Source organism: Schistocerca piceifrons, chromosome X (assembly GCF_021461385.2).
Source record: "Schistocerca piceifrons isolate TAMUIC-IGC-003096 chromosome X, iqSchPice1.1, whole genome shotgun sequence".
Taxonomy (NCBI): Eukaryota; Metazoa; Arthropoda; class Insecta; order Orthoptera; family Acrididae; genus Schistocerca; species Schistocerca piceifrons.
Genome location: NC_060149.1, coordinates 491,073,551 through 491,087,118, shown reverse-complemented (window position 1 = coordinate 491,087,118; position 13,568 = coordinate 491,073,551).

Genomic DNA, 13,568 nt, shown 5'->3' with positions numbered 1-13,568 from the left:
CTCAAAAGGGAAATCATAGATTTCACTATGGATGTGGCATTGACTAATGAAATGGCACCAGCCAGAACTTCACAGTCAGTCGAATGGATATTGTCATACAGACACATGTATGCAGCATCCAGAAGTTCGACTAAAACAGTTATAGTCATGGGTCCACACCCATCTTGTCACACATAGATTCTTATAGCATTTTTTTTTTTATTCTGGGCAGAATTCACCGGTCTTCTTTGAAAATATGACTTTTGCCTTTGTGAAGAAAGGAATGTGTCATTTCAATGATCCCAAAATACTTACTGATGTCTTGGACATGACATTGATCTGAGATGGCAACATTTAAGCAGTGTGACTTGCAATATATATATATATATATATATATATATATATATATATATATTGTAATTGAGCAGCACATGCTTGTGTCCCTTTAAACTCTCCATTTATTATGTGAGTGCTGTCATAACCTTGTCCTCTAACGTGCTTGACACACAGACACAGATATTTCAAAGTTTTTAAATTACCAGAGAAATACTTACTTCAGTTGTGGGAGTAAGAGGAACAAAACACAAAAAAATGTTCACATATTTTCATCAGCTTCTCGTCTAAATAACTAAGACAGAAAGACATTTGTCTGATAGTTGTAACACCAGCTGCCTCATCAATAATTTTTTTTCAGTTTGTAAATGGTTTTCCAGGGATCCATATCTAAACTGAGAGGCAAATCGTAAGAGAACTCTGAAATATCCTTCATTTTTAGAGAGTACCTTACCTGAATTAATTCGCCCAATATCCCTATACACACAATATTAGCCCTTTTATTATGGATTTCATGTGCTTTCGGTTCTCTTTAGCCTCTTTGATTTTATTGTCTTCCAATAAAGTATCCACTAATATTTGTTCATTGTTGTGTATTTGCCTTAAGTTGGTATAACATAAAAATGAATTTCTATGATACTCCAGCACTTTATGGTTAGTCATATACCATAACATGCATTTCCATTTCCTAAATCCTTCTTGCACGAAACAGGCCAAAGACTGTGAAGACGTAAGTTCAAGATAATGAACAGCAAGAAATAGATAATATTTGCATTATGCTGCCTTTTCTACTTTAGAGTATACCAGCCAGCTGAATGACACATACTGAAATTTTCTGGAGAATGTTTCACTTGGTGTAATACTTGCTGGAAAATCGTAATTTTTCTAAAGCTTCCATATAAGTTTCAACAACTACAAGTAATTTGAGCTTCTTGCAAAACTTGTTTCCAACAACACAATGTTATTGTCATCTATAATTAAATTTGTAGGAGACAACAAACTCTCCTTGCTGTTCTCATTTCTATTAGTTTTATGACAACTACCAGGTCCACCATTATCCATCGTTATAACATAGCTATCTGCTGTGAATAAGGAACTGCTATGATCATGACCACGACCACCACCACTATTTTTGATTGATTTGGTCTCCACCATATTACTTTTTGATCCTTTGCCTTCAAAGAAATTAAAATTCTCCCTTTTTTGTTTTTTGGACCTGGTATAATGAAAATATGCTGATACACTGGTAATTCCTCATGTAAAATGTAGGTATAAACACAAATTGAATAATGTAATGCCTTCATATGTTGATATGAAAGATATTAGGTGTACGGCAAACAACGGTGTGGGTAGTTCTAATAATTTAATTTTTGCTTCCATAGATATTATATATCTGTATGATGTCACTGCGAAATACTTGCTGCAGTGCTCTCAGGATTATACCGAAAATGGGCAGAGAATGTTTATAAATAGGGATAAAACTCATAATATCTTGGAACCACAGACACAGGCCCAAACAAGGAAATTGTCACACTTCTTCTACACACATGCATTTACAAAGAAATAGTAGAAAAAAATAAAATTTATCCAAACACAAATGAACATGTTAGCAATTTAATTAAACAAGCAAACAAAATTCCAACTGGCATTCAAAACGAAAATACTAATACAATAACAGTGAAAATATGTGATATTCTGATAAATACTGTAATACAGTGTTACTACACCCAAAAATCATATGAAAAAAATAGTAAATGCCTCATGATGGCACTGTCTGAAAAAACACAGTTGGCATTTAATAGCAACTGTGATTATAAGCGAACTGATTACAATGCGTATCCAATATCATACAGGGTGTCCCATTTATCTTGACCACACTAAATAACTGTTTGTACAGTTGCAAATTACAAAATTTCTTTAGCAAATGTTCTTTAGCCGTCAGGGGGACATCAATCAGCATGATTGCCTTTGTTGTAGCTTTGTTTTTTACAGAGATATGAACAGCGGTATAACTTTTTTAAATGACACCCTGTATTTTTTATTCAGTACTTCATTTTCTTTCCTGAAGACCTATTCAAAAATGTATCACAGTATACCATTCACTGAAACACAACGTTATTAATTACATAACACAACATTGACATTGACCTTCAAGCACTTAGTGCAGGTACTCAGGGTAACAGAACACATCCAGAATGCACACCCCTCATTCCGTCAACCATCGTCAGTTGAAGAGATATGTGAGTAGAATGTGCACCAACGAAGAGAAGGAAGAAATGCTACTCATCTATGGGGAATGTAAGTTAGCAGAGCAGTAATTACAGTACTGTTTCCTTATGTACGGATACATTTAATACAGTAGTTTAGTCCTTTTAAATGCTGTTGTGTAGAGTAGGCTTACAGTAAAGGCTGTCCTTCCTACAAACTGCATCGACATAACGTTTCTTTTATTGTAGTTATTGAAAGTGTGTGAAATGCTACACATGCAGCAGAACTGTACAGATAATGATATCCTGACATGAACCCACCTATCCGATGTATGTTTTCTCGTCTTGTTGCGACGCTTCAGGAAACGGGAAGTTTCAACCCACGACAACGCAATCGTCGCAGCACTCGCAACGACGAAGCTGCCGAAGTTACTGTTCTCGCTTCCGTTGCTATGAATCCACATGTGAGCACACGACAACTTGAACACGGGATTGGAATTCCTAAAACCAGTGTACATCGTATTCTTACACGTCGCCAGTTCCATTCTTACCATGTACATCTACATCAAGAATTGCATGGGAATGATTTCCAGAATCGTGTACAGTTCTATCAGTGGATACAGTAGCAAATCCTCGCCAACCTGAACTTCTTCTCCATTGTTCTATTTACCGACGAATGTTCCATCTCAAACAAAGGACAGGTAAATACAATGAACATGCATTATTGGTCCAGCGACAACCCACGATGGCTTAGACAGGTGGAACATCAGCGTCAACGTAGAGTTAACGTCTGGTGGGGGATGCTTGGAACTACAATTTGTTGTTGTTGTGGTCTTCAGTCCTGAAACTGGTTTGATGCAGCTCTCCATGCTACTCTATCCTGTGCAAGCTTTTTCATCTCCCAGTACATACTGCAACCTACATCCTTCTGAATCTGCTTAGTGTATTCATCTCTTGGTCCCCCTCTACGATTTTTACCCTCCACGCTGCCCTCCAATACTTAATTGGTGTGGCCCTTATTTCATCAATGGTAGCCTAAACGGCACAGGGTATGCCAACTCCCTCGGACGATTTGTTCCTCCTCTACTAGATGAAGTGCCGCTAAGAACCAGAATGCTTATGTGGTATCAACATGATGGATGTCCAGCACATAATGCCTTGCGTGCACGTTGTGTTCTGAACCGAAGGTATCCTGCCAGATGGAATGGTCGAGGAGAAACAGTTACTTGGCCTAGATGCGGACGCATTAAAGAAGTTGTCTATCGCCATATTAAACAACTCCAGAGGACACGCAGGAAGGTATCGGGCTTGTTTGTAATTCTCTTCAACAGGCAACATCGGAAGCAGTAAATAATTCTTTCATTCGACAAGTGGACCAGTGTATGGGTGTCCAGGGTCACCACTTTGAGCACCTTTGAATGTTCTACTCCTGGGCAGTGGTACAAGAGAGTCAAAGTCAATTTTGTGTTATGTATTTACTTGGTATTCATTTGATTTCTGACAACTTCAGTGAGTGGATGAGTCTGTGATTCTGGGCTCAGAGTCAGTGCTGTGTTATGTAATTAATAACGTTATGTTTCAGTGAATGGTACACTGTGATACATTTTTGAATAGGTCTTTAAAACAGGAAATGAATTTCCGAAAAAAAGTACAGGCTGTCATTTTAAAAAGTCATGCCACTGCTCATATCTTCGTAAAAAACAAAACTACAACAAGGGAAATCATGCTGATTGATGTCCCCCTGATAGCTAAAGAAAATTTGCTTGAGACATTTTGTAATTTGCATTTAGAGTGGTCAAGATAAATGGGACACCCTGTATATTTATTGTATACTCAAATTTTATATACCGGTACTGAGAATGTATTTAAAATAAAAGGGAAACTCCTCTGGTTCAAATCAGTATGTGTTCTATTTACAGTTTGCACTAGTGAGAGAAATCTATAAACAGCAAACCAAATATTTAAGCAGCAACTGCAGAAGGAAGAATGGCCAACTAACTAAACAATATATTAACTAAACATGTAAAACTTTAACTATAGAGACTTGGCTCATCTCGCAATAACAATCAAAAAGAACACTGCAGTACATAAGATGCTTTAATAAAATTACTATGAAATAACACAGTCTGTCACCATTGATCTGTTACATGAGGCAGGAAGCACAGAAACAAAATAAAAGATGCCGTGCTGTTACCAGAGGTGAGGCAGAGGAGTATTTTGCACTTGCAAGTGCATTGGTGACAATTAAAGTGCCATCAGTAAGTGTCAAGTACAGATTAACTACTGCAGCAGTAACAAGTTTACGTAAGTTTTCATAAAAGTGAATTATAGATACATCCACGTTCAATTTGATACTTTATATGAAATTAAAGTAACTTTCTCATAGCGTAGTAACTGTTTGATCACTGCATTTGGCAGCAGTCGGAAACAAACTATCACGAAGACTACTGACTTTTATGCTTCACTTTTACCAATGTGTATCGAGGGAACTATGGGACTGAGAAACAACTCAATGGGAGCAAATTGTATACTCTGTTCATCTTTATTTTAACCATCATCCAAGAAATGCACGCTCAGCGATTGGCCAAAGAACATAGTTCATGGCCTCCAATAAGTTTTGTTACGTTACTGGAAATAGGTCCTACTCACCTACTAGGTATTCTGTCGTTATGCCACTGAGAATGCAACTTCGATTTCGACACACCCTAGAGCATTAAAAGTGTTCAATTTTTTTGTTTATTACGGTTTTTAACGTTTAAACCATGTACTTTTTATTTCAAATATCACTGTACAGTGGGTTCTTGTAAAGATGGTACACCAAGCAAAGAGCCCTGAATGCAAGTTTTGATCGGTATAAGTTGGCATATAGCCGACAGGTAGAAGTCGCCTGACTTCTGGCAAAGTACCGGTACTGACATATGTGATGAAATACATAATTGTGTCATAATAGGCTTAATTTAACTTCATTATCGAATAACAGCAACATTTGAACTTGGAAGTCTCTATGCTGAGACTTCTCAAAACCTTCTTATTTCCTTGATGCTCGATCCGAATTGTAGAGCGAAAGTAGTTTCGACGGTTCATAGTGAGGCTGTTTATCGTCGTTGGAATCTAATTGCAGTGCGGTAACAAGTAGTGTAGAAGAATTCAGTGTGTAATGTATCAAATTTACAGTGAATGTATCCAAAGACGTCTGCAACCAGTTCAACGCTACAGGTACAACTGAACAGACTACAACAGTGAGAAAAATTTCAAGACTGTTAACGCTGATAGCTACATTGCAAAGATTTGTTTTAGGAGATTAAGAAGAAACAGGTGCAGTTGCGAGGGTGGGGGCCGAATCGCCGTTGAGGAGTGGGACAATGGCGACCAATAGTGCCTTGATGAACTTATGGATTGTATGCCTCGACGAATACAGGCATGTATCAATGCAAGAGGATGTGCTACTGGGTATTATAGGTACTGGTGTCTACAGCAATCTGGACCACCGCCTCTTAAGGTCTCGTTGTATGATGGTACAACATGCAATGTGAGGTGTCTTTTTTGTGAATCTGGCATGGCTGGATACTAGGCAAGGGTCAAAACTTTCACACTGTAAACCAGAAACAATGGTGGATGCAACTAGCATCATAAGTGAGACGTGTGTCAGAAAATTCTATCCCTATGGAAGTTGGTGTTAAGATGGAAAAGTCCTTAGCAACAAGGCAGCAACACCACGCATAATACAATGTTAAGAGCGGGATTGCTCCCATGCTTTTGAAGATGGATTTAAACTTCAAGGGATGTATTCTGTTCTTCTGAAATAACTTCTCATACAGTTGCCTTGGAGGTGACCCATATTTCTTGAGTTATTCAGTAGTTTACATGCGTGATCATCTTGTGAAAGATGCTCATGAGTGGCAGTGAACAGAACAGAGCAGAGCATTACCTTGAGGTTTATAAGGGGTTGGGTCCAAAGTAATAGCATTAACTGCACACTGACTAGCAAATTTGGGGGAAGTTTGCTTCTCATGACAGGTTTCTGAGAGGGAGACTAGTCGATGCAGTAAGATGGGGCGAGGGGGGGGAGGGTGCGATACTTTAGTTATCTTGGCTGGGAGAGATGAGATAGCGAACCAGTACTGCTGGAATAACTTAGCTGACACTACTCTTCTTTAGCAAAATAAGAAATAAAGTATAGTGCAGGTAGCGCAACAGAAGTGTAAAAAATAGAACAGGGCGGACAGAAAGAAACCTGGTAGCTTTTGACAGCAGTCGCCCAGCGATATTAATTCACGATGCATATCATCAGAACGGATGACTATGGTTGTGCCTGCGTGGTTGCAGAAGGAACTGGACCATCCTAAGTACGTTGGAGTTAGTCTCTATCTGTCAGGGGTGGGGTACGATCTCTCTACCTGCCCATTCAATAGACAGTTAATGTGGGTGCCCTATGGTACATGGACTCAGCAACGTAGTACAATCCGAATTGAATAGTAGAGGAGAATTCTTCCGTTGTACCCTTGCAAGACGTTGGCAACAGGGATGTGGCAGCATGGTAAAAAACAGGTAGTATCAGATTAATCGTGTTAGGTGTCAATTGAATGTAATGCAAAGTGACTCTGACGATCCTTCCAGATTTATATAGACAGTCTTTGTTTACCCAGTAGCAAACGAGAGTGTCTATAGCAGGGGAGTCCAAATTTCGGCTCGTGGGCCATGCCCAGACCCGAGTGCCAAAGTGCTCATCCTGGCTGGCAGATTTTCCCCATCGCCATGTCACGCTGTCTGAGCGCGAGTAGGGGGAAGAGGGGAAAACTGCGAACGGGCCCCGTTTAAATGGTAATGCAGTTGCATTGCATACAACTTGGTTTTATGTTTCACATTTCTCAACAACATAAGTCACAAACAAAACAAATTTTCAGTATTATTTAGTTACTTTTGGCGCGCTGAAGACAGATGTAGACAATTTAACAGAGTTTCGCACGAAAGTTGCCACGTTATCGTGACTTATTTAGTTTCATAATCGAAAAAAGGTCTTTCACACACATACGTCGACCGAAATATTTTAGCACTTTTGCAACTTCATCATGGAGGCTTGGAAACTCTACCTGAGGAAAGCGATGTAGACGTCCTGGACAGTTTTAACGCATAAGAATCTGCCATTAAAACGAGAATTACCTTGTAGATCAATCAGTTACATCTGCACGTGCACAAGTGCATTTCTACTGAAACGATAAATGGTCTCGAAAACAGCTTCAAAACAGATGTAAGACTGACCTGTAATGAATTTCTGAAATTCTGCATTTTCTTTAATGGCAGTGAGTTTAGGGAACTGAACTGTATTTGTCAGAATGTATCCCTTCTACAATGCGATTTTCTTTTTAAATGAATACCCACCAAATTAGAAAGAAGTTAGCATGCAATGTCTTATTGTGGGCATTGTACAGTAAAGCCCATTTAAAATGCGAAGTCTGAAATGTTCTAATTTTCATTCCTGCATTCCTTTTCCTTCATAAATTCAACAGTAGTGAGATTTAGATCGAAAAATCGTTCGAGACCTGCCCCTTGACTTAACTTACATGCTCTGCATCTACAACTGTACTGCGCAAACCACAGTGAGGTGCATGGAAGAGGGTACGTCCCATTGTACCAGTTATTAGGGTTTCTTCCTGTTCCAGTCACGTATGGAGTGTGGGCAGAATGATTGATTGAATGCCTCTGTACATGTAGTACTTATTCTAATCTTATCTCGATGATCCCTGTGTGAGCAATACATGGGGGATTGTCGTACATACCTTGAGTAATTATTTAAAGCCGGTTCTTGAAACTTTGTTAATAGAATTTCTCGGGATACTTAATGTCTGTCTTCAAGAGTCTGCCATTTCAGTTCCTTCAGTATCTCTGTGGCACTCTCCCATGGATGAAACAAACCTGTGACCATTCGTGCTGTTACCAGTTATTAGGGTTTCTTCCTGTTCCAGTCACATATAGAGTGTAGGAAGAATGATTGTTTGAATGCCTCTGTGCATGTAGTAGTTATTCTAATCTTATCCTCACGATCCCTGTGTGAGCAATACATGGGGGATTGTCGTATATCCCTAGAGTAATTATTTAAAGCCGGTTTTTGAAACTTTGTTAATAGACTTTCTCGGGATAGTTAACGTCTGTCTTCAAGAGTCTGCCATTTCAGTTCCTTCAGTATCTGTGACACTCTCCCATGGATGAAACAAACTTGTGACCATTTGTGGCGACACCTTCAACGTGCTGACATGAGGAAAGTTTCCAACCGATTTCTCATACACAAACAGCAGTTGACCGGCGTTGCCTGGTGAAACGTTGTTGTGAGGCCTCGTGTAAGGAGGAGAAATGCGTACCATCACGTTTCCGACTTCTATAAAGATCGGATTGTAGCCTATCGTGATTGCGGTTTATCGTATCGCGACATTGCTGCTCGCGTTGTTCGAGATCCAATGACTGTTAGCAGAATATGGAATCAGTGGGTTCAGGAGGGTAATACGGGACGCCGTGCTGGATCCCAACGTCCTCGTATCACTAGCAGTCAAGATGACAGGCATCTTATCCACATGGCTGTAACGGATCGTGCAGCCACGTCTCGATCCCTGAGTTAACAGATGGGGACGTTTGCAAGACAACAATCATCTGCACGAACAGTTCGACGACGTTTGCAGCAGCATGGACTATCAGCTCGGAGACCATGGCTGCGGTTACCTCTGACGCTGCATCACAGACAGGAGCGCCTGCGATGGTGTACTCAACGACGAACCTGCGTGCACGAATAGCAAAACGTCATTTTTTCGGATGAATCCAGGTTCTGTTTACAGCATCATGATGGTCGCATCCGTGTTTGGCGACATCGCGGTGAACGCACATTGGAAGCGTGTATTCGTCATCGCCATACTGGCGTATCACCCAGCATGATGGTATGGGGTGCCATTGATTACACGTCTCACTCATCTCTTGTTCGCATTGACGGCACTTTGAACAGTGAACGTTACATTTCAGATGCATTACAACCCGTGGCTCTACTCTTCATTCGATCCATGCAAAACCCTACATTTCAGCAGGATAATGCACGACCGCATGCTGCAGGTCCTGTACGGGCCTTTTTGGATACAGAAAATGTTCGACTGTTGCCCTGGCCAGCACATTCTCCAGATCTCTCACCAATTGAAAACATCTGGTCAATGGTGACCGAGCAACTGGCTCGTCACAATACGCCAGTCACTACTCTTGATGAACTGTGGTATCATGTTGAAGCTGCATGGGCAGCTGTACCTGTACACGCCATCCAAGCTCTGTTTGACTCAATGCCCAGGCGTATCAAGGCCGTTATTACGGCCAGAGGTGGTTGTTTTGGGTGCTGATTTCTCAGGATCAATGCACCCAAATTGCGTAAAAATGTAAGCACATGTCAGTTCTAGTATAATATATTTGTCCAATGAATACCCATTTATCATCTGCATTTCTTCTTGGTGTAGCAATTTTAATGGCCAGTAGTGTAGTTCTGAGGAGGGCCCGCCGGCGGCCAGCACGCGCTGCACGCGTGAAGTTTGGCATGCCGTGGCCGCCCCTTGTACATAGTGTAGGCAGTAGTGTAGAGTGAAACGGTAGTTATGATGTTAGCCGTTAACAGCAAGATACTACAATCGGTTTGGCGGAAGGAAGATAAGATGTACAGGTTCTAGAATATAATGGCGAGGTTCACAAAGACAGTGGAACCTCTTCGCTTAGTAGTAAACATAAATGTGGTTGGAACTCAATACCTTGTCAGGTTATATAGTAGAAGTAGTGCAGTGGAAATTGTCTTTCAAACAGACAGAAAAAAGTCACATGCCAATCCAGAAAGCACTTTCACTCAAGTGCGGAATGGGTTGAATCACTGCACTGGCTGAGCACTTCACTAAGCCACGTTTGTGTACTTGGAGAATGCAGATACCACAGCAGGAAATTCCCACTACAGGAAGGCTAATTGGAGCTGGCAGTATCCAGGCACAGAGATACAGAAATCGCTTATATCATAGAAGCGCCTAAAGTGTTCAGAAGGGGCAGCTAATACAGCTATACGTCGATATCTCACGAATTGAGTGGTTACACAATACATGCAAGATAATAACACAGTAAACAGCAATCGTATAACATGTAATAATCATCACAATAAACTAGGCTATTGCCAATACATCACATTTGGGCTGGAGGAAGTTCTAGTAGGGACCTGCTTTATCATTAACGAGTAGCGCTCTGACTTCAGCGTATCTTTAAAATAAATCCAAGGGTGGTTAATAAAGTTCATCAGCGATAGGTACACGTTGCGAGTCCTCATAGTGAACTGTAGACAGCCTCCTCTGTTTCTGTCTGCTGTTATTTGCCATTCTCTCTTCATCAAAACATTCTTTTAGCTGTCAAGCGACTACTTGTTTCAGTTAAACTATACCCTAGTCCTTAACGAAGGCAAGAGTAGCTCTGGCAGTAGGCAGTCGTTGTCACAATTAAACAGCAATTTATACGAATAGAGCAGTAACAGTAGGCAAAAGACAGTGGGATCAGTAGTAACAGTCACTTGAAAGTACTGCTAGATCAGATGGAAGAGCTGGCAACCAAAAATATGGCGCAATTAAAACAGCTGCCGCTTATTATGAATAATTTTACCTGTGGTTGCCTTCCATTTCGTCATCCGCGGGAAGATCTAATGAGAACATAAACACGTTTCTGTAAAACATTCGGCACATAAGTCATCACAGGATAAAGACGGGAGAATATGTGGGTAACAGAACATAAAGTTGTCCTACCACGATTGTACAAATGCAAAAGTCTTAATAATTTTTCACTACACGCCTCATGAGCAGCGGTAAGAGACGCAGCCAGCAGGCAGAGGTTCGAGGCCACCAAGCAGTACCGTTGCTGACTCAGTTCATTCAATAGCTCAGCACGAAGTCCAGCTGACGTAGCTATGCCTTCCAGAGGCAGGAGTACAGCACACATAAGCTGTAACAGCAAGACACCACTGGATAAAAAGGAGGAAGAAAATAAAGAAATAACAAGTACATGGTGTTGTGAGTGTTATCGAGGAGTCTCTGTATCATGCACTTGTGAGTAGTCGATTTGACCATTGTGGAGACGTAAAACAGGCATTGAGCCACTATTAATCAATTCAAAACGTAATGAGATTATGCTCACTGATAGGATGGAATGATGACAGATTCAACTACTACCGGTATAGGGTAGGACATTTGGCACTGGGGGTAATTGCCTGGCGGAAAGAGCAGGCATATTAATGAGGTAAATGCCAGAGGCTGGCATCGCTGTTTTTGTTGCCTTGGGTGAGTAACTCTGGCTAGCTGAGGAGGAGGTAGCAGATTTGCGATGAATAGAGCACCACTGAGCAGAGAGACCACGGAAGTATGTGTGATGTATTAACAGGTGGTTGCTCATGTGTTTTTAAAACTGACTTGTTTAATTACAATTTTAATTCGCCACAGACATATTCTTGATATACTTGTAGATGTGAAGTATAAACATGTTCTTGTGAAGCATTCACTCCATGGGATGCAAAGGGCACCATGCAGGTTGCTGAGGAATATATTGCTAATGCAGTTACAAAAGATGGTACAAAGAAAACACTGACATCATAACATGCAGACAACTGGATCCTCGGAATAGCTCTCCTGGAAAATGTGTGAAATACTACTGGCTAACAGAGACAACAATGTTAAATAAATTCTAGTCATACTGTGTACCCTTGACGCCGTTTGAAGATGGCATTATTGAAGGGTGCATAGGTTAAGTAAGTGTAAAGATAATGTCAAATGTGTAAGGTGGTTCAGTGGCATTAGATATAAAATTCCCTTTAACGGGAGGGTAGTAACGATGACAGCTTCGAGCATGACCATTGTGGTAAATACGATTTATATGTATGTAGATAAATAATGTTAAGAGAGATGTGTGTGCATCATGGTAGCCCTTGTAGGCAGTGTGAAGATGTGCGGGCGGATGCACAACAGGCTGTCTCATTCTATAGGATGGAATTGGGGGGGGGGGGGGGGCGGGAGACACAAGAAACTTGGCTTGGTCTAGTATTCCAACACACTGTAACAGCAGGTAGGCAGGTCAGCCCATTGGGGGCCCGGGCACAGCTATGACTATTCATCGTCCCCACAAACACAGGTGTCACATGTGTTCACTAACTTCAAGAGGGAAGCTTGGCCTCAAATTCATGTGGTTTGGTTTGTAAGAGACTCTTTTAAAATTAGCTACGTTTCCCACCAAAGAAATAGCTCACTTAGCTATAGCACAGTCAGTAACAAAGCTATGATTTCCAGAGAGCAGTGCAGTACAGTTTGAAGGTGGATATAGGTGCAGTCATGCTAGGAGGTCTGGTGTTCTTATCCACAGGTCTCACGAAATATATATAGATATAAGGGATATGAAAAATCGAACAGGTTGATTAAAACGCTAAGGAGCATACACAATATTTAAGAACTGTAGGATATGTAGGTGTAATAGTAAGATGTGTAGCGTGTAACAAATAATGTACATATATTTCTATAAGATTGGTGTAATATATGGTGGCCCACATGTCAGCTCAAGCCAAAGGAAAATGTGCAAATTTTTTGACTGCATTTTAATTTGTTTCCCTTTATCAACTGCAATAACCAGTAATCAAAGTGCCTACACCACAGTAGCGCATTGCACTAAATGGGTTTCCTAGATGTGGTTCTGCAGGATATCCCTCTAAATATACCACGTAATGGCCTGCATGTTATGTGCATGTTCTAATGTCAAACTCGTGCGTCACTGCTACGGTCGCAGGTTCGAATCCTGCCTCGGGCATGGATGTGTGTGATGTCCTTAGGTTGGTTAGGTTTAAGTAGTTCTAAGTTCTAGGGGACTGATGACCACAGATGTTAAGTCCCATAGTGCTTAGAGCCATTTGAAATCCCATCCGTTATTAACCAGTGTAGTGGAGAGGGTGTCATTGATATTAATGGGTGGTGTATAATACCCTTTTCGCCTTGTGTAGTAGACTTATAAATGCATCTGCGTCCATAT